Here is a 21,873-nt window from a genome sequence, read left to right as displayed (position 1 = left end):
TTGGTACATCTTAAGAACATAGAATCCTAGAGCTGGAAGAGACTGTAGAGACCCAGTCCAGTTATTCTCAAACTTTTTAGCCTCAAGATCCCTTTATGCTAAAAACTTAATTGTATTTTTGTTTAGAATAACTGCTTTATTCTGTCAGTCAGTCATCTATCTATCTATGTATCTATCTTTCCATTTCCCACTTTAAGCAGATTTTGTTTAGGTATGTACACACATATCCTTAACAAAAAACTCCTATATACAAACAAATGTATATAAATGTGATTGAGAGACAGAGCAGAAAGGGGGGAGGAGGGAGGGAGGGAAGGGGGAAAGGAGAAAAGAAGGGGGGAAGAAGAGGAGCGAGGGGAAAGAGAGGGGGGAGGGAGAGGCAGAGACAGAGACAGATCCAGAGACAGATTCAGACAGACAGAGAGACAGAGACTGAGAGAGGCAGAAATAGAGAGAGAGAGACAGAGAAAGAGAAAGACACAGACAAGAGAAAGACAAAGACAGACAGGGAAACAAACAGAAACAGAGACAAAAAGAGAGAAGAGACAGAAGATGTGTGCACACACTGAGATAGACAAACAGAACATGTATAGAGGATATATACATATATTGACAACTACTTACTGAATTAGAAATTTAAAATATAGTATTATTGAGAAAATAGACTAGATATTATTTTATTATATTAGTAATTAAAGAACATTGGTAAGATTATAAAACCAGTTTTGACCTGACAAGTCCCTTGAAAGGAACTCCTAAGGGCATCCAGACCATATTTTCAGAATCACTGTTCTAGTCCTATCACAACATTTTAAAGAGGAAATATGGAAAAGAAAAATGACTTATTTAATATGGAGAGAGAGCAGCAGAAACAAGCTTTGAACACAAGTGTTTGATCCCAAAGCAAGCATTCTCCACTCTGTATCATATTGCCTGATATCCGAAGGAGGGGTGAGGTATTGGAGCATCAAGGGAGAAAGACGTATAGGATGATGAATATAAAGTTCTGTGTCCAGATAGAAAATTGATCTCAAGTTATGAATATCTAGTATTCCTCATACTTTTTAAATACCATAATAAATTCTAATGATGCTTTTACTTTTATTCACTCATTTATAGATATATTTCTAGATATGGATCACTGCCATTTTCTTCATTCTCCATATAATAAGCCGTCTTTTGTAACAAAGAACAATCAACAAAATTTAACTGACACAAATGTGACTGTCAGGACTCCACCCCTGTAGTCTCCTACCTCTCTCGTAAATGATGGAAGGCATGTTTCCTTATTTATTCTCTTGGACCAAAAATTCATTAGAATTATACACCATTCAGTTTCATTGTAAAGGTCTTCCCCTGTACATGATTGAAGTCATTCTGTTCATTGTTCTTCTGGTTCTGTTTAATTCTCTCTATTAGTTCATGCACATTTTCTCATATTCCCCTAAATCCTTCTACATTATTTCCTTCAGCACAATAAATATTTCATGATCTGGGTTCAAATTCTTCTCCACTTAATAGTTAGGTGACCTGGGATATTTTCCTTCCTTTTTGTGAGAGGAAGGTAATTCATCATATTTATATATCACAATTTGTCCGTCCAATCTCTGATTTTATTTTTACTCTGTGTTGCTATTACTACTATTACTACTACTATTACTACTACTACTACTACTACTACTACTACTACTACTACTACTACAACTACTACTACTACTACTACAACTACTACTAGATAACATTTATATGACAATTTTGCAAAATACTTTGTGAATGTTAACTTATTTAATTTTCATAACAACCCTGGCAGGTATATGCTATAATTATTCCTGTTTTCAGATGAGTAAACTGAAGCAGGAAGAGGGTAAGTGATTAACCCAGGTCACATAGTAGGTAACTATCTGGGGCTGGATTTCATCTCAGGTTTTCCCAATTCCAGGTCTGATTCTCTATCTCTACATTGTACTGTGAGTGAGAGAAATAAATTTAGGAATAGATAGGCTTATTTTAGCTATCTCAGGGAAAAGAGGCAGAAGAAATCATAACTACTGATGACATAAGCAGAAAAAGCAGAATTCTTCCAATTCTTTAATTTTTCTCTGGATCCAGGCTAAGGTGATAGTAAGAGATGACCCATCTGTCCTTGATAAACATAAGTCATCTGATTCAAACAATCCATTTCCTGGCATCCTGATGGAATCAGTAGATGTGACTGAAATTCACCTTCCATGGGAAGCCTTCCCTGACAATCCCTGTTTAATATCTTCTGTTTATTGTGCATAGACCTTGCTTTGTATATATTTGTTCCCATGTTATCTCCTGCATTAGATTGTAAGCTTCTTGAGGACAGGGGTGGTCTTTTGCCTTCTTTTATAACCCTAGTGCTTAGCACGGTGCCTGACACATTGTAGACCATTGATTGATTATGCAAGTGATCATGGTGTTTGGAACTAAAAGCTACAGAAATGAAGAAGAAAGATCTTCTTGATATTCATTTGGCAATCATAGAGTAGGAAGCTTGGCTTTCATCCCTGGCAAAATTCTCAAGCGTCTATTAAAGAAATACAGAGTAAATATCTACATAAGGAAGCTGTGATCCCAAGGAGCCATCAGTTTGACAAGAGCAAGTCAAACCAGACTAGGTTCAATTTTCTTTTTTTTTAATTAGATTAGGGAATTGCTTTAGATATTATTTACCTAGATTTTATCAAAGAATTCAATAAAATATCTCTAGCTATTTTTATGGAAAATAACGGATAGATGTAGACTAGATAGTAGTAAAATTAAAGGAATTCAAGAGGGATTGAATAGGTATATCAGAACAAGAGGGTGCCCACTTTCAAAGACTCCTGAAAGCAACAATGTCTGTTTTAACAGTGAAATAAGCATTATATATGTGTGTATATATGCATATATATATATACATTATGTACATATGTATATCTATCGTGTGTGTGAGTATATGTGGGGGAGGTACAGTGTCAAATTTGGAGTCAGGAAGACCTGAGTTCAAACCTGACCTCAGATACTTAGTAGCTGTGTAACCCTAAATAAAGTACTTAATCCTTTTAGTCTCAGTTTCCTCATCTGTAAAATGAACTAGAGAAGAAAATGGTAAAAAACACTCAAGTTGGAATTGCCTTAAATCATCTCATTGTTGAAAAGAGTCAAGTGCATCATAGTTGATCGTCATGTAATCTTATTGTTGCTGTGTACAATGTTCTCTTAGTTCTACTCACTTGACTTAGCAACCAGTTCATGTAAGTCTTTCTAGGCTTTTCTGAACTCACCCTGCTGATCATTTCTTATAGAACAATAATATTCTATTACAATGGACAGAAACAACTACACCCAGAGAAGGAACACTGGGAAATGAATGTAAATTGTTAGCACTACTGTCTATCTACCCAAGTTACTTATACCTTCTGAATCTAATACTTCAAGTGCAACAAGAAAATGGTATTTACACACATATATTGTATCTAGGTTACACTGTAACACATATAAAATGTATGAGATTGCCTCTCATCTAAGGGAGGGAGTAAAGGAGGGAGGGGAAAATTTGGAAAAATGAATACAAGGGATAATGTTATATATATATATATATATATATATATGTATATATATATATATATATATATTACTCATATATATATACTGTCAAAAAATTTATAATCATAAAATTTAAAAATTAAATAAATAAATAAAATGTGCTATCAAATAAAAAAATAATATTCCATTACATTCATATACAATAAATTATTCAGTCATTCCCCAACTGATGCACAGCCACTCAATTTCCAATTCCTTGCCACTACAAAAAGGGCTGTTAAAAACACTTTTGCACACAACATTCATTTTTGTAACATCATAAGTTTCATTTTTTCCTCCTCCCTTCATTCTTTCTCCCCTCCTCAAAACACCAAGTAATCTGAGCAGTATAATTTCTTGAGCTACATGGTTACTTGGCCAGCTTTAGATTATAGAGTTGGAAATAATGTTTTGGAAGCTGTGGGAAGCATGCATAAGAGAGGAAGCCCTTTCAGCAAGGTACTGTCTTAATTATCAGCTACCAATTATTATTAGCAAATCAGGTCAAAGAAAAAAGTATCTTAATACTGAAATCTGTCCAGAAATGGACTAGACTTCCTGGTAGGTAATAGACTTTTTCCTTAAAGTCCAAGACAGAGTAGGCTCAATAGGTATATTATGGAAGAATTTTTTTCTTCTTTTTTTTTTGTATTAAAACTTTTTATTTACAAAGCATATACATGGGTAATTTTCCCAACATTGACCCTTGCAAAACCTTTTGTTCCCAATTTTCCCCTCCTTTCCCCCAACCCCTCCCCTAACTGGCAGGTAGTCCAATACATGTTAGATGTGTTGAAATACATGTTAAATCCATATACATATTTATATAGTTATTTTGCTGCATAAGAAAAATCAGATCAAGAAGGAAGAAAAAGAAAAATGAGAAAGAAAACAAAATGAAAGCAAACAATAACAGAGAAAGTGAGAATGCTATGTTGTGATCTACACTCTGTTCCCACAGTTCTCTCTTTGAGTGTAGATGGCTCTCTTCATCATTGAACAAGTGGAACTGGTTTGAATCATCTCATTGTTGAAGAGAGCCATGAATTGATCACCATATAGTCTTGTTGCCATGTATAATGATCTCCTGGTTCTGTTCATTTCACTCAGCATTAGTTCATTTAGGCCTCTCCAAGCCTTTCTGAAATTATCCTACTGGTCATTTCTTACAGAACAATAGTATTCCATAGCATTCATATACCATAGTTTATTCAGCCATTCTACAACTGATAGATATCCATTCAGTTTCCAGTTTCTTGCTGCCACAAATATTTTTGCATATGTGGGTTCCTTTCCCTCCTTTGAGATCTCTTTGGAATATAATCCCAGTAGAAACACTGCTGGATCAAAGGGTATGCACAGTTTGATAACTTTTTGAGCATAGTTCCAAATTGCTCTCCAGAATGGTTGGATCCATTCACAGTTCCACCAACAATGTATCAGTGTCCTAGTTTTCCCATATCCCCTCCAACATTCATCATTATCTTTTCCTGTCATCTTAGCCAATCTGAAAGGTGGTAATGGTATCTCAGGGTTGTCTTAATTTGCGTTTCTCTGATCAATAGTGATTTGGAGCACTTTTTCATGTGACTACAAATAGCTTCAATTTCTTCATCTGAAAATTGTCTGTTCATAACTTTTGACCATTTTATCAATTGGAAAAAGGCTTGAACTATTATAAATTTGAGTCAATTCTCTATATATGTTAGAAATGTGGTCTTTATCTGATCCTTTGGATATAAAAATGTTTTCCCAGTTTATTGCTTCCCTTCTAATTTTGTCTGCATTAGCTTTCTTTTTACAAAACCTTTTTAACTTTATATAATCAAAATTATTAATTTTGTGATCAACAATGATGTCTAGTTCTTCTTTAAGCACAAATTCCTTCTTCCTCCACAGATCTGAGAAGTAAACTAACCTATTTTTTCTAATTTGTTTATAATATCATGTTTATATCTAGATCATGATCCCATTTTGACCTTATCTTAGTATATGGTGTTAGATGTGGGTCAATGCCTACTTTCTGCCATACTAGTTTCCAATTTTCCCAGCAATTTTTGTCAAATAGTGAATTCTTATCCCAAAAGTTGGGGTCTTTGGGTTTGTCAAACATTAGATTGCTATAGTTATTGACTACTTTGTCCTGTGAGCCTAATCTATTCCACTAATTGACTATTCTGTTTCTTAGCCAATACCAAATGGTTTTGGTGACCACTGCTTTATAATATATAGTTTTAGATCTGGTATAGCTAGGCCACCTTCATTTGATTTTCTCTTCATTAGTTCCTTTGAAATTCTTGATCTTTTGTTCTTCCAGATGAATTTTGATGTTAATCTTTCTAGGCCAGCAAAATAGTTTCTTGGGAGTCTGATTGGTATAGCACTAAATAAATAGATTGGTTTAGGTAATATTGTCATCTTTATTATATTCACTCAGCCTACCAAAGAGCACTTGATATTTTTCTAATTGCTTAGACCTAACTTTATTTGTGTGGAAAATGTTTTATAGTTTTGCTCATATAGTTCCTGCCTTTCCTTTCCAGATAGATTCCCAAATATTTTATGCTATCAGCAGTTATTTTAAATGGAATTTCTCTTTGTATCTCTTGCTGTTGGATTTTGTTCATGATATATAAGATTGCTGTTGATTTATATGGATTTATTTTGTATCCTGAAACTTTGCTAAAGTTGTGGACTATTTCTAATCATTTTTTAGTTGATTCTCTAGGGTGTTGTGGAAGAATTTCTTTGCTGGTTGGAATAGATGGAGGTGCACAGTGATATTAAGTAAGGAAACAGCAATAATAAGCACTTTCTATATGCCAGGCATTGAGGAAACAGTGCCTTATATTTTATTAAGTCCCATCCAGCTCCATGTTTCTATGATTCTATTATTTAATCTGTGGTTAACTTTGTCCTGGGTATTGAGAAAGACATGAACAAAGTACATCCATGCCTGCTTTTATCACTTGATTTTTATTGTGTTTTTTTTTTTTTGTCTGTGTTTTCCTTTGCAACATGGCTAATATGGGATTATGTTTTGTATTACTTCATATGTATAATTAACATCAAATTGTTTACTTGCTCAAGGAGGTGGGAGGGTAGGAAGGGAATCTGTAACTCAAAATAAAAAAAAAAAAAAATAAATAAATAAAAAATGTTAGGGGCAGCTAGGTGGTGCAGTGGATAAGCATCAGCCCTGAAGTCAGGAGGACCTGAGTTCAAATATGGTCTCAGACACTTAGCACTGCCTAGCAGTGTGACCCTGGGCAAGTCACTTAACCCCAATTTTCTCAGCAAAAAATAAGAATTTAAAAAATGAATGTTAAATGAATGTTAATTTTTTATACATGTTACTAGGAAATGCCTAATGAAATAAATATGTATTTTAAAAGGAACTATGACAGTCAAAATTATGAATTCTAGTGCCCAAATTCAATTACAGTTTAGCAAAAGACAGCCAGCTTCATTCGAGTGCCAGACATACACAAGACTGATTTCAACCCACTTTATATCCAAGAATGAGATGCAGTGGAATTCAGAGAATTCCCCAAATTCAGAGAAGCAGTGAAAAATGGAAGTCAGCAGGTGATCTGGGAAAAAGCAGGCCTTGAAGAGGAAAGAGAACCTTAGGGGTGACAATCAGGGAAAGGGACTTGAAAATCGATTATCCACAGGGAGAGACTGTTCCCTCCCCTCAGAAATCCAGGTTGTTCTGCCCTAGCTATGTTTTTGAGCAGAAGTATAAAATATAACCATCATGCTCTAAGAACTTGTAATTTAGAAGGGGAAATAATACACCCATGTAAAAATGGGTTTCACTTGAAATCTTTTACTTAAATACTCATGTGTGTTCATCATCAACAAGAATTTAGGGCTTTCCTGGTCCATTTTTGAATATTACAGCCAGAAGGCCAGAAAGGTTAAGTGAATTGCCCAGAATCACAGAACTAGTCATTGTCAAAGGCAGGATTTGAATCCAGCCCTTCCTGACTATCAAGAATTCTAGCTGTATACCATTCTACAATTTGGGTGGTTTAGGTTACCAGTATTATAGGAATCAATGAAGAGAAATCTGAAAGCTCCAACAATCTGGAAATGCTTCATGGTAGAGAAGGGGCTTTAAAACTGGGGCAAATTTTAGGTAAGGGAGTGACAGTAGCACCGTTTATGATTAAGACTGGAAATCAAATCTCATCTCTGAAACATATTGGCTGTGAGATTGTAACTGAGTCTCTTAATCTATCAGAGTCCCCAGGCAATTTTCTGAGACCACAAATTGCATAAGGAGGTGTCCATTTGCATTTGTCAAAGAAGTTCTTCTCTCAAAATCCCTATGCCAGTGAAATCACGAGATGACAGTATGAAGTAAAGAACATTTTATAATAAAGAAACTGTAAAACTGATATTCCTGAATCATAGGTCTGATGGTGTCTCTCTATATAATCTCATACTTGGCAGTGAAAGCCTTTCACCATTTGGCTTTAAATTCTTTAGACTCTATATGGAGGGGACGTTGGTGGGGACATAAAGTTAAATAGGGTGGGGGTCTATTTTGGAGAAGGGAATGGCAAACCCCTCCAGCATCTTTGACAAGAAAACCCCAAATGCGGTCATAAAGACACTGACGGAAAACAGCTGAACAACAAGATTGAGGGTCAATGCAAGGGTCTGGTTAAAGTAAGCCAAAGGTCAATGGTCAGCTGTCTCCCAAATGCTGGACATCAGTCATAAGTGGGAGGGAAGAGCATAAGAGACCCTGAACTGCAACCTAAAAAAAGAAAGGCTCAAAACATCCATCCTTCTGATTATTAGTAACATTTCTGCATAAATATTACAGAATTTTGAAATTGTTTTGATTTTTAAAAATTGAATCCAAAAAGCCTTTAAAATCTCAGTCTAGAAATAACACCCTTCATAATTACTTGAAATAATCAGGATGAATTTTATTTAAGGTAACAGGGAGAATGTATTCTTACTGTATAATTTGCATTTTTTAAAAATAACTACTGATAGGCAATGTCCTCAGTTGGCAAACTGCAGACAGGAGTTCTCTCCCTGAGGTGACCTTCCTTCAGATTCCTGAAATCCTCATGGTAAATTTGAATGGACAGCCTCAGTTTCTTTTGATTATCCAACCCTACAAGACTGCTTACTTGTTCACAATCAGCCTCCAATCTCTGTTCCTCTGACACACTTCCTCTCCACCTCTGACTTAGTGAAGATTCACTTCATAGTCCACATTTTGCAGCACTTCCGTCCCATTACTCCCCTTCTTCTTCCCAAAGCTAAGCCTTCCACTGCTAGCTATTTTGTCTACATTTATATAGCTATTTTGTTTACATCATTTATGTAGCTACTTTGTTTACATCATTCATATAGCTACTTTGTCTACATCATTTATATAGCTACTTTGTCTAACCATTTATCTAGCTACTTTGTCTACATCATTTATCTAGCTACTTTGTCTACATCATTTATCTAGCTACTTTGTCTACATCATTTATATACTCTTTTGTCTACATTATATAGTTACTTTGTCTACATCATTATATGGCTACTGTGTCTATATCATTCATATAGCTACTTTGTCCATCTCAGGTAAACATCCAGTCATTTTCATGTTTCCTCCTCCATTGGGATGGAAGCTCCTTGAGGGCAAGAACAGTTTTTAATTTATCTCTCCTAGTGCTTATTTAGCACACTGATTTTTTTTTGCTTTTGTTTTTGTGAGGCAATTAGAATTAAATGACTTGCCAAGTAGTAATGGTTCAGTGTCTGCAACTAGATTTAAACTCAGATCCTCCTGACTCCAGGGCTGGTGCTCTGTCCTCTGTACCACCTGCTATTTGTTGACTAGGTGATTATAAAATGCAGCTAAATCATATCTGTGTAATTACACACAGCCAGATGGCATCATAGTGCATAGAGCACTGAGTTTAGATTTGGGAAGACTATTATCTTCCTGAGTTCATAATCCAGCCTCAGACATTTCCTAGCTGTCATCCTTAACAAGTCATTACTCCTTGTTTGCCTCATTTCTTCATTATAAAATGAGTTGGAGAAGGAAATGGTAAACACCCTAATATCTCTGCTAAGAAAACTCCAAAATAACTGGACATGGCTGAAAGGACTGAGTAACACTCATTTTGGAGGGCTACTGTCAAATTTAAATGAGATGATGTATGTAAAATGTTTAGAAAAATCTTAAAATATGATATAAGGGTTAGTTATTATTGTTTTTTTCCTTGAAGTATTCAGCACCCAGGTGAATTACAGGGGAGAGAAGGCTTCCTGCCATCTCTGGGACCAAGGATGGGGTGGCAACATGCTTTGTACTTTCAAATACATCATAAAATTAAGATAAAATTAATATTATGCAACTAAGAAATCACCAACTCCAGTTATGGCAAGTGAAAGTTTGTTGATGGTTAGTATGATTCTGAAGTTGTATTAGGAGCATAACAATCTATATGATGTAGAGAAAACTATGGTATAGATTTATGCTGAATTAATTAAATTATATTTTAGCATGCTGTTATTTTTTTTGTCTGATGTGGACAACCTCTCTTTTGACTTAATCTGTCATCCACTCACTTGCAATCATCTATGTACTTAGCATGTACCTGGAACAAAGAGCTTAATAAAAATATTTATTGACTACTTTGCAATCTAGCTTGTCCAAGATAATATTGTAACAGAAGTAAGGTGATGTGTGTGTATTGGGAAGAGCAGTGAGATTGGCTACTAAACAGCAGGACTTCTTTGTAATCACTAAAGACCTATGTTCAAATTCTGGTCTTGAATATCATTATCTGTGGGGCTATGGGCCTTAGAGCTAGAAGGATCTTCAAGATCATTAAAAAAAATTTAATCCAAACAGCTTTTCCCAAACCCCTCAAGAAACCACATCCCAGAGAAAGAAAGGGACTTGCTAAGGATCACACAGATAGCAATCCACAAAGTTGTGATTTAAACTGGAATCCAGGGCAGCTAGGTAGTGTCATAGTGCAGAGTGCCAGGCCTGGAGTCAGAAAGAAGAGTCTTCTGAATTAAAATCTGGTCTCAGACACTTATTAGTTGTGTGATCTTAGACAAGTCACTTAACCCTACTTGCCTCTGTTTCCTTATTTATAAAATGATCTACAGAAGGAAATGGGAAACCACTCCAGTATCTTTGCCAAGAAAATCCCAACTGGGAGCACAGAGGGTCTAAAAGAATTGAAAAACAGCTGAACAACAACCACTGCTTGTCAAGTCATTTTTCAAACTTCAGTTTCCTTATAAGAACAAGATTAACAATAATATAATAATAATATGATTTTAATGATAGTACCTCTTTCATACTGAAAATCTGTCAATCTGAAACAAATAAGCAAAATGTGTTTTGTAAGTACACAGTAGATGTTTAATAAATGCATATAAGAGGATCAGCATTACATGGTAGATTACATTCTGGCCCCAGAACCAGGAAGTCATGAGGTGGAGTCCCTTCAATGACATCCTGGACAACAACACTTAACTTGTCAGTGCTCTAGGAAATATTTGAATTCTGTCAGTTGCATTGATCAGGAGAATTCTTACAAAATTAAAATCATAGGGTTATTCCCTAGTTGTATCCTAAAGCACTTTGCAAGCTTCCAAGTGACAGATAAATGTTCCACCTTACTAGTTTTCATACACTTTCCTTTTTTCCATGTCCTTTATAATCCAGTGGAGCTTATATTGGTCTGATCAGCCATAGTTGGACACATGGCAACTTCATTCTAACATAGTGATAGCATTTTGGCCTTCTTCAAGAATGAGGAATAATCAATCAAGTAATCCATTGACATCACCTTCATTGCTTCACCTCCTACCTTTTCACCTTGACACTAGCTGGTCCCCTCACCAGAAATTATTCTTTTTATTAACTCCTATTTTTCTTGGTTTCCTCCAAGTCTTTGCCTAAGAAGACTTTCCCAATTCTCCTTAACCCTGGTGCCTTCCCTCTCTTGATTTTTCCCATTCATCCTGCCTATGGTCTCATTATCATTTGTATGCTCTTCCCCAAGAAGCTCGATTCTTGAGAACAGGAACTGTCTTATTAGCTTTGTATCTCCAGCACTTCAACTAGTGCTTGACATATGCTAGGTGCTTAGTAAATAATAGACTAGATTGGCTGATACAGGGAGCCTGAATCACATTCTGAAGCTGCACTTTCCCTTTTCTGGAAAGATTTTGCTCTCCTATCTCCCTGGCCATTAATACTCATGCCCTTTTAAAACTTTTTCTATAGGAATTGGATATATGATTCTGTTTTTATATAGAATAACACATTTTGAGAGCCATCATCCCTAAATGATCCCTAATTCTCTGGTAACTCTAATGCAATATACATAGCCATAGAAATGACACAGTTTTCTCCATTCAAACTGACAATAAGTCTGAATGAGAATCATACTTTGGGAAGTCAAGACAAACGAGTTCACAAAAGCTGTGTAAGAGCTCTTATATGATCAATAATACTACTAATAAAAACAAACATTTATCTAGAATACTGGGGTTGAAGGAGCATTTTTTATCTCTTATTTCATTTGATCTCTGTAATATCCCCAAGAAGTTGACAATGGAAGATATTTGATTTTTCTCTTATAATGAGTCAATTGAAGCTAGAAGGGTAATATGTCTGGTTTATGGTCACATTGCTAGTGGAGATCTAGACTTGAACTCAGATCCCTGAATCTGAGACAGGTATTCTTTCCATTCTAGCACACTTGAATGGATCAAAGCCAATCAAAGAAGACAGTCCTCTATTTGCCTTCTCAATTACACTGTCACCTACTAGACACAAGATACTTTGCTAAGCACTGGAGGTAAAAGAAAACAAGAAATAATCCCTGATCTCAAGAAGTTCACAATCTATGCTGTAAATCATTTCTGTAACTTTTTAGTTCTGTGACCCTGGGCATATCATTTACCCTTTCCAGGTCTTAGTTTGCTCAGCCATAAAATGAAGGATTTGGATTAAATGGTCTCCAAGGTCTTTTGCAGTCCTGGATTTATGATGATATGGAGCCAATATTTTCCTTGTATAGTCACTGCCTATGTCAAGGGCAGAGATACTGAGGGGGGAAAAAACGTGTCTCTGGAAAGTACGCACGAATACACTATTTATTAGCACATACTGCCTTGTCGGCGACTTTGGGGGAGATTATCTGGATGACTATTTCAAAGAGCCTTGAAGCTTTAAGAGTGGGAAAGCCAAAATGCAATTGATTATGGAGAACTTCATGTTTGCCTTTTTCCTTTCTGCTCATGGATCTCATTGCAGGAATTGGGGGGGAACCGGGAATGGGAATGTTGCAATTTACTACAATTGGGAAAATGTCACAATCAGATAAATATTAACTTTCCAGTCATCAGTGTACATATTTTTAGAGTTACAAAAACATATGCATCCCATATTGTCAAAGGAGGTCACTGGGTCAGTTGTTTTTGCTTAAGTGTTTTTCTTTTTTACTAGGAAGGGTTTCTTTGAATGGGGAGAGGGAGCTATAGCCAGAAATAATTGTGATATAAAAAGCAAAAGGCACCAGTGAAACTTATTTTTAAAAGAAATTAAATATTTTTTTTAAAGCTCACATGTATGTGATTATTCTGTTGCTGTTTCCTTCAAAGGGAGTCTTTTTAAAAAAATAACATTATCACTAACAAAAGGATTCATGCCTTTGATCTTGTCAAAGGAAAACTCTTCGTAGCTGTGCTACCATTGCGTTATTCAACAGTCTGAAAAAGGTCTCTCTGCAAACATTATACTTTCTTTTTTTGTTTCTGGATTAGATCTGAATTAACAATCACGTGCAGAAACAAAACCTTGTTTTATTAACTCATGTCAACCAGTAACATTTCTCAGGTGTTGTCAATATCTAGATCCTTTTCATGTAGATAAAGCTTAATTTTAGGTAAGAGAGTAGAAACAACTATATTCAAAACAACTCTTTTTATGATAGCAAAACAACTGGTGAAGGGTGGAGTGGAGAGGGAAGGGAAAAATTGGGCCCCATTGATTGGGGGCTCAACAAATTGTGTAATATAAATACTCTATTACTGAGTTGTAAGGAATGATGAATACAAGTAATTCAGAAACACATGGGAATATTTCCGAGAACTGCTGCAGAATGAAGTAGAACCAAAAGAACAATATACATTATGATAACAATAATACATTTCAAAAGAAGAATAAAATGAAGGTGAATAATGAGAAATTCCTAAGTTCTATCAGTTCCTCATAAACAAATGATGAAATAGATCTTCATTTTTTTTTTAAAGACAGGGGACAAAAGGTGCAAAATGTTGCATATGTGGTTAATTATAGTCACTTTTTATTTGTCATAAGTTCAATTTGAATGGAGGTTATATCTAAAAATGACAGCTGAACACAAATGGCATTTCTAAAAAATAGTGGGAAAATCCTTTTGCATAACAATTTATTATTGAAATTGAGCATGAAGTCATTTGTTCATTGGAAATGATTAGTAGAAGGGAAAGTTTGAAATTCACATTGGTTATGATTTCTCTTTAGTGACAAATATCTTTCAGAAGTTTGGTATTGGCAGTTTTCAAGATTTAGGATCCAAGAAGTGCATTTAGAGAACCTTGATGACATTTTATGTGTTTGAAAATGTTCCCTTCTCTAATTGGCAGGTGGTAGAATTTCACCATCTAACTCATCAACAAAACCTGTGAGCACCCACATCTAGAAACTGCAGTTGTCTTTTTTCTTTACAAATGCCAAGAAATGTGTCTATTCTTGGGTAGGTGAACTATATTGGGGGAATAAAACTCTTTTACTAAATAGTAATTTTTTTTAATTACTTCATTTTACAAGCAATTCTATGCCTTAAATACCACCATTAGACAATGTTTAGAGCTGTAGAATATATTAGATAGCAGGCTGGTTATAATTTTTAGTGCAATATGAGACAAAGCAAAAAAAATTAAATCTTTTTGTTTACTTGTTTTTTGGGGGGAGGTTACATTTTTGTGTGTCTTGGACCTCATTGGTAATCTAGGGAAACCTGAGGAGCCCTTTCCAGAATCATATTTTTGAGCACATTAAATAAAATACATGGGAACATAAAAGAAGCAATTTTAAAAATGCAGTTATCAAAGAAATTACTTAAAACTAAGTTCATGGACTCCAAGTTAAGAATCTCTTGTTGAGAGCTTCCCCCGGAACTGGAAAATCCAAGCAATGCTTTTTGAAATCCCTGAAATGAAGGTTGGAGCTGTCATATTGATATGCTCAATAAAAGTGCCAAGGAATGATTTAAATATCAAGATTAAAGTATTCCCTTTTGTCCTTGAGTCTTCCTCTGAGGTAGAATTGAATTGTTCTGTAGGAATAGAGATGAAGAGAACAGTAGAAAGTGACTTCATCTTTCTCCTTGACTGTTTTCCTTTATGGCCAAGGGATACTTTATTCAGATTTAGTTTTGGGTAAGTCTTTGCCAAGAAGCTTTGCAAATGAGATTGAAAGTATTTTTTTTCACTTTATAACACTAATATTTTGCACAGTGGAAGTTTAATAAGAGAGATTTGTTATTTTTCAATGACCTAGTTCAGGCTTATCTTTCTAGGATATCAATAACTCATTGCTCTTGCCCAAGCTGACAAAGCTTTCTACTGATAATTCTCTCTGGCTACCAGGATAAAAGCTCTAGAGAGTGAAGAATTTATCCTTCTGAGGCAAATACCCTATCCCAAGGTGCCAAGTGGGCATGGAGTTTCCGACTGATAAAAGTAGATTTACTGAGACATGAACTGTTTCTGAAAACAGGAGAGGTGGGAAGTCTTTATTCCCAGAATGAACCAAAAAAAGTGCCCAGAGGAAGTTTATGAAGCTTTGATCCACCCTTCTTGCCTTAAGGCAAGGCTAAGGGGTCACATCTAAGCAAATCTGACCTGTGTATTAAAGCTCAACTATACTTTCAACATGTAAGGACAAGAAGAAGACTAATAGAACCACACCAAACACAGGCTTGGAATTTTGTAGCTATTTATTTACACTGACCCTATCATGCAGTCCCAGCTCTTAGAAGATTAAATGTGAACAAAGGGGAAAAAAATGATCTTAAAAAAAAAAAAAAAAATGATGCATCTAGATACCTAGCAATGAAGATCAGCAGTAGCAGCAGCAATGCAGCAGAAAGATTCCTTTCTCTTCTTCCTCTTCCTCTTCCTCTTCCTCCTCCTCTTCTTCCTCTTCCTCCCCTCCATCCTTTTCCTCTTCTTCTCCTTATCTGCCTCCTCTACCTCCTCTTCTTTCTCTTTGTCCTCCTCTTCCTCCTCTTCTTCTCCTTATCTTCCTTCTCTACTTCCTCTTCTTTCTTATTCTCCTCCTCTTCCTCTTCTTCTTCCTCCTCCTCCTCCTTCTTACATATGCAAGAAGAATCCTCTTTGACTACTGTTTCTGCTTATAGATTGTTTAAAATGCTACATTACAGTCTCTGCTAGCACCCCTGGACTCACAATTTCTGATGCTTTGATGAATCTTAGACTTAGGGAGTGGCTCACGGAGAAAGACTTGTAACATTGAGGAAGATACCACTTGGCAAATATGGAAATAAACTTTCTGCTTCTACTCATCTCCAAGGGAAATTGACATGGGCTTTGGAAAGAAAGTTGCTCACTTCCATAGACATAGACCAATCTTCTTCCCACTGCCCTCGGTTTCTTTGTCTTTTCGATATCAGCAACTTTGAGAATTCCATCTAGCTATCAAATGATGGGTTGTTGGTGGTGAAATTTATTGATCACAGGAAGAATAAATGATTGAGTTAATTAAAAAGCTCTTATGTACTTACTATGTGCAAAGTGCTGTGCTAACTGCCAGGGATACAAATAGATTAACAAATAGTCTCTGTTCTTAAAAAGCTCCTCTTTAAGGGAGGAAATATCATATATAAGCTGCAAATCAAGGGTCTTTAGGCTGTGAAGGCAGAACAGGTGGTAATAGATTTTAAAAGGTGATTTACTTTATAAAACCATAGGATGAAAGATTTAGAGCTAGAAGATAACTTCTCGGTCATCCAATTCCTCATGTCACATAAGCAGTGAGCCATGGAGCCAGAATTTAAACATGAGGCATCCAGAGCTCCCCCCACCCCTGCCAGGATGCCTATTATCTTGTCAAATCTCTAATCTTGTAGTGCACACACACACACAAAAAAAACAAAACAAAACAAAACAAAACAACAACAACAAAAAAAAAAAAACCAGCAAGAGAGAAATGGTGACAACTCTGAGATCTTACAGGTGGGTGCTCATGGCTAGATGGTGTGGTGCACAGAGTTCTACACATGGAATCAGGAAGACATGAATTAAAATTGCTTAGTGGCTGGAGGTCGATCACTGAAATCCTTTTTGATTCCATCTCTTCATCTGTAAAATGGGTATAATAATAGTACCTACTAGCCAAGACTGTTTTGAGGACCAGTGATATTCAAAGTAGATAGAGGCATGAAAAACCTTTAGAAACTATTGCTATTGTTATTGGGCATTATATTTTGGTTTTGAAAGTAGAAATCATAAAGTAACACAAGCACTTATCAGATAATACAGAGATGCCTAATAACATTGAACACTAATATGAACAAATTGGGTCTTTCTAGTACCATCATAACCACTGTTAGAGTTTTTCAGGGAACAGCTCTGACCCCAATAAGCTTCTGCTCCATTTTTCTACATCCTGTATGGTTTACCTCTTTCTTTTGTCAGTCAATTAGAACAATTGTCTTTGGAGAATTTCACTGTCCCAGCCACCTTGATACACTCTGAGGTATCATAAAACCACAGCTCTCAGAGGGCAAGTCAGGACACATAGGACGTAAGATTCTCAGAAGTGAGACCAGCTTCCTTCCTGTCTTCCGTTCCCCAGCATCTAAACCTAAACCTGGCACATCATTGCCACTTACTAGATGTTTGTCTATTAATTGATTGTCAGTGAGATGAGGTAAGAATTGCTCTGGATCTGGAGTCAGGTTCTGGGTTTGAATTCTGCTCATACTACTGACTTGTAGTCATCTACCAGCACCAGAAGAATATGAGTATTTAAAAGATAGGCCTTTGACCAGGGGTCTTGGGGTCATTCAAAGAACTTTGCCATTTCACAAAGGCAATGCAGTCTATTGTGTTCTTTCTGACTAGTTTTGAGCCTAATTCATTGTTCATTTGCTATATTTTCATAATAATTATATACAAATATAAGATTATATATAAAATATTATAATACACATGTATAATAAACTAATATACATATATAATATTACAATACATAAAATATATGATATGCAATATTATAATATATAATAGGGCAGCTAGGTGGCACAGTGAATAGAGCAAGAAACCTAGAGTAAGTAGGACCTGAATTCAAATCTGACTCCAGATACTTACTAGCTATGTGATTGTGGGGAAATCACTTAACCCTTGGTTTCCTCTAAAACTCTGAAATAAGTTGAAACAGGTTGTCCATGTAACTGCACTGACATTTTTCATCTGTTTGATTTTTCCTTCATGAATTGTTAGACTAAATTTTTTCAAGTTATCATGGATCTCATTTAGAAGGCTTTGTAAAGCTCCAGGACATTGTAATATCAAGCTCATATCATATACAAGCAGGATAATCTGGAGGGCTTCAACATTTACATAGAATGTCTCTTGGCTCAGACAATATTATAATATGTATTTGAAAAAGGCATCTTGATGATGTTACTAAAAGGTTTTAAAAACAAACAACATTTCACAGAGCAAGGCCCAAGAAAATGTGAAATGTCAGTTGCAATTATTGCAGCCCTCACATCAAAAAATAATCTTTATCTTTTGGAAGAGTATAATATAGGTGATAAATTATTGTTTTATTTTTTATGTATTTGTTAATGTGTTCTTTGAGTTATTTGTATTTTAAGTACTTTCTATGGTAGAGAAAATAAGCATTAGTCTATAGATGATATTTTTTCTAGACTGTTCAGTCAAATTTATTTTGAATATTTTTTTCTAGAAAGGACAATGTTGCTCACATTTGGGGGAGATTCTGTACTATAATCAGGACTCTCTACAACTTTCAGTGAATTTTATTATGGAAAATATAGGTTCTCTTGTCTGAGCAAATTAAAAAGCTAGTATTCCCCATAGTACATCACCCAGCTTATAAAGGCGATCCTCTGGAGGGATGACTTCCCTGGGTTAAAAGTACCCTCAAATTATAGCTCATGAGCCCCTACAGGTATTATGTGCCTTTCAGCAATCAGAGCATATAATTAGTTGAGTACAAGGGCATTTATTGAGATGGTATAGCAAAGTTAGTAGCAATAAAAAATGTCCCCTTTTTACCTGGGGCATCGCTTCCCACAAATATATCTGGTAACAATGGAACCAAATAGAAAGACACAAAAAATAGGGCACATGTGTTGTCAGAATGTACCCAGAGAGGGCTGTTTGTGAAGGAAACATATATGGACAAGGTATTTATTATTATAATACCTTCTGTGATCAACAGATGATATGGGAATAATGGGAAGTTGACTTATTTATTTATAATAGTCCAACATAAAAATACTAGTTATGGTGAATATAACATTATTATGGTGCTAGGCTGTAAACATCTTCACCCAATTCCCAGTAAGTGGGCTTGGCATCAGGCTCCAGCAGATGCTTTTCTCATCTTCTGTTTCTTCAGCGCCATTTCTACTTCATCTCTAACCTTATCTGGGACAACAATTTAGAGTCTCAATGTAATGGCTCCACTCTTCTTGAAGGTGAAAGAGTTTGTTATGAAAATATTTACAGATTTTCTCCATTTTTTATCTGTTTGTTGTCATTCTATTTTTTTTTATTCTTAAATGCCACTGGAAAACATTTTATCTTGTTTTAACTAGACTTTTTTTTGGACTGTTTTTTCCTTTACTGTTTCTCTCTCTCTCTCTCTCTTTTTTTTTAATGGGAAGATTCTGATCATAAACTATCACATTTCTCCAAAAGCTTTTTACAAATGATTTTCTATGCTAAGCCAGCATTGCCCTTGACAGCCATGTCTCTCCATCCTTTATAAAACAATCCCAAATTATTCTCCATCTAGTAGATAAACAAGATCAGTCTTTCTGTACCTATCTGTGGGTGTTCATTCTCACTCCTATAATTTCTATACCCAGCAGAAAATGGTAGATTTTATCTCAAAGAAAAGAAGTAGGTGGAATAAACAGCCAGAAATCTTTACCAGCCCACCTGTGGAATCAAATCTTTCTCCAATCATAACAATGACTGACATTTATAGAAACACTTTACATGTATCTCATTTGTACATCATAACAAAAACCTCTGTGATTTGGATATTATCATGAAACTGCCTCTTTCCTGCCTGCTGGGCTCTGTGTTTACAATTTTCTCACTCACCCAGCCACCAAGGGAGCTTAGGTTTGATGCACAGCATCAATAACCAAGTTAGGCCAGGTTAAGTGACTAGGGGAAACAAGAGAAAGCTAGAGTGAAGAACATCCTGATCTAACCTTGAGCTCCACGATTTCACTGCATTGGGAAATTCCCAAACATAGAAACAGTGTTAGAGTAAAACCTTGGCTAGCTTTAGAAAAAAGATTAGCATAGGAACACAATTTTGGACTGCAACTTAAAACAAATTAGCATTGTTGCCTTATAGTATAGTTGACTCAATTATCTACATCAGTGAGGAATATTTTTGGAGAACAAGCTCAGATTGATTAGGTCTATAACTATACTCATCTACTCAACCTTTTGTCAGATACCTAGTACTCCTGTGACTAACAAATGGTGTGGGAACCATAGTAAAATGATGACTTATTTATTTATAATAGTCCATCATAAAAATATTAATTATGGTGAATATTTTTTTAAAAGAAAGCGAGTAGAACATTTGGAACAAATTTTTGGCTGAATAGTTACCCAGAACACTGTTTCTTAAAATGTGATTTGGAGATCACAAATTATGCACTGATATTCAGGTGTTATAATAAATCATGATTATTTCTTATAGACGAGAAAATTGAGGCTCAGTGCTTTGTCCATGACCACATAGCTGGTCCATGTGGGAGGCAGTATTTGCACCTCAGACTATTGATTCTTTGTTTAATATCACTTTAGTTTTAATTTTAATTAATATCATATCTGTTTATAAGCTTCCCCTTCAAGATATAACCTAAGTGCTACATCCTAAAAGAGAACTCCAATTAGTGTCTCTTTCCCCCAAATATTTGCATTAACAGCAACAACTATCTAGTTTTTTATCCTTGTATATCCAGTATCACATAAAATGTTTGGTGTACAGTGAACACTTAATAAGTGCTTTGTGATTAGGATCAAAATGAATTGAGATGGACTCCTTGGTTTCTCAAACACCAAAGCTCAGGTCCATTGTTGTCTTGGGTGATCTTTACTATATAAGATGACATTATCTGTAGGAAATTCTTGTTTATTTCCAAGCCCTGAACTTATGGCTCAGCATGCGCAGAATCACTCTATCTTCCCTGTAGTGATTACAGATAAAATGAAAAGCAGAACTGAAAGACCAGGGACTCCCATAAAGATCTGTATGTGATTTGGATCCAGTACCTAAGAAAATAAGGAGGTGGGGGATGGCGCTACACAGGATGTGCTTGCCAACTCCTTGGCAGAAACCCATCCTTTCTGTATCAGGTTTAATCAATAGTGACACTGTTCAATTGAGTTCGGATGCCTTACCTATATTAAAAAAAAGAAAAGAAAAACAAAACCAACCCAGTCTTGTATGAAGGATACAGGATGGTTCCCTGTTCTGATTTTTTTTAGGCTCTGTATTTTTTGTGCAGCCTCTCCCTGAGTTTGGGTATGACTTTGGCCTGAATGACATTAGTAAACTATTTCCTGGAATGTCAAGGGCCTCAATTGCCCTGTCAAGAGATTCTCTTCTTTCAGGGGCTGTGGAGAGAGAGAGCTCACATTGCATTCCTGCTCTGTTATTATAAGTTGTGCATTGGCAGAAGCTCAGTGCATCTGAGATAATTTGCATATGTCCAATGAGAGTGATCTACAGCTCTAGGGAGGATTTCAAGATTGGATGATGGCACTGTGTAAGAATCTCCTTTAGGGTGGGGGGGAGAAGAAAGAGATTTTGTTTCTTTTTTTGCTGTTGTTTTCTTCTTCCCTCTTCCCCAACCTCATTTCTGAGCAGTTCACCATGTAGGCTAACGTGTCCACATGCTGAGAGCCCCAAACTGACCATTGTGCTTCTGT

Source organism: Sminthopsis crassicaudata, chromosome 3 (assembly GCF_048593235.1).
Source record: "Sminthopsis crassicaudata isolate SCR6 chromosome 3, ASM4859323v1, whole genome shotgun sequence".
NCBI classification, from domain to species: Eukaryota; Metazoa; Chordata; class Mammalia; order Dasyuromorphia; family Dasyuridae; genus Sminthopsis; species Sminthopsis crassicaudata.
Note: the sequence above shows the minus strand (reverse complement) of the source record.